Genomic DNA, 1,708 nt, shown 5'->3' with positions numbered 1-1,708 from the left:
GCTAGAGGCAGTTTAGCCAATCACAACACACTGGGCTAGCTAACCAATCAGAGCCCATCGTGTATTTCTGAGGGAGGGAGGGGCTTCATAAAAGCAGGAAATGATCAGCTCGTTCAGAGGAGAAGGGACAGAGTGGTGTGGAATAACGGTAAATTATGTGAAAAATAATGTGTTTTTTTAACAAACGAAGCATTAACACATGTTAGACTGCACCCCATAAACACAATCAAGCCTATAAAAAAAACAGTCAACCACCCCTTTAAGGAAATTATCTTAAATGCTACCTTAGATATCAAATCAACTGAACAACTTTAAAAAAGGGGGGGAAAACATGTTGTGTATACATAGATGAAATGGAACAAAAATATATTTAAATTTACATTATATTTATTTATATATTTCATCAAAATGTATGTATAATTGTCGTATTAAAATATTGCAGATTAACAGTTCTTTAACAATTTTTCCTTTATTAAATATTAAACAGCAAGAATGACTTTAAACAATATCCAACTGATCCTAAACTGTAACATGCTGTAATTTTACTATTTAAATTTAAACCTACCATGTACTTTGAAACTTTGAAAACCCAGTCACTTTAACATGAAATCTTTTTCTGTTTCTTTACCCTATTGTAGAAATCAAAAACAAAATACAAAAAGATGCTAATTCAGAATCAACCATGTTTTAAACCATTTACTTCTTAAATGTCAGGTCTGATCCATTACAATGTTTAAAAAATTAAACCAAACACCTGAAACACCTTCTTTTTTTTTTGGAATCGCAGTCATATATTACATGCAGTACATTTGAGCTGGAGGGCTTCTGTCTATAGGCACATAATGATGACAACAACCATACAGGAATACAGAAATAGCCCTAAATTCTTCACATTGCTGTGGTGTAAAAGGTGTGAGCTATAGCTGCCAACACCACCATAAATGTAAAGATGAAAGACTCATTCAGCCTGCCATGACCGTCCTCTGCAACCTCACTGGAACCTGATAAACTACGACCTGACGCAAGACAGGGGTCAAGACAGATTTAGAAGGAATGCAAGACCGGCATTATTCATGAGCCCAATGGCTCAAATCAATTTTGTAAGTAATTGCTCCTATGATTCCCACTTTAAATTACATTAAACTAGCTTAAACTCAGAGACACATCTGTCTCACTGCAAACAAAAGCAGAGTTTTCATCATTTTATATGCATAAATGAGCATTAAGCATCACCTGCAAAACAAGAGGCTCCATCTCAGCAGGTTAAAAGTGACCCATGCTGTAATCAGACTCATCCAGGGAGGTTTGCACAACGGGTACAGCAGCTGCCAACATCAGGTGACCACATCAATCCTAAGGCACACTGAGGATCTCATGGTGACGGAGGCAGCAAATTTGTGTGAATGAGCCAAAATCACATGAGTGTTCTCGGCTCGCTTGAGCCACACTGGAATTCGTTTGAGAGATGTCAGGGTGACGTGCTGCCACCTCACGCGCCCTCCTCCCAAAGCGCCTGCTGGGTCCCGCCACGCCGGTCTGTGCCAGTCTGGCCCCAGGCACTGGATATCTATATTAGGTGGCTGCTGGTGGGCAGGGAAAAAAAAATGCAGGGACGCAGCTGTGATGTCATTGTCATGCCGAAAAGGCATGACTTCATGCGTCTTATCGGCTGCAGATAGCCCTGCATGCTTGTGTTATATTCTGCTAC

The sequence above is a fragment of the Sinocyclocheilus anshuiensis genome, unplaced genomic scaffold, assembly GCF_001515605.1.
Source record: "Sinocyclocheilus anshuiensis isolate Anshui unplaced genomic scaffold, SAMN03320099.WGS_v1.1 scaffold628, whole genome shotgun sequence".
In the NCBI taxonomy this organism is placed as follows: domain Eukaryota; kingdom Metazoa; phylum Chordata; class Actinopteri; order Cypriniformes; family Cyprinidae; genus Sinocyclocheilus; species Sinocyclocheilus anshuiensis.
This window is presented reverse-complemented; position numbering follows the sequence as displayed.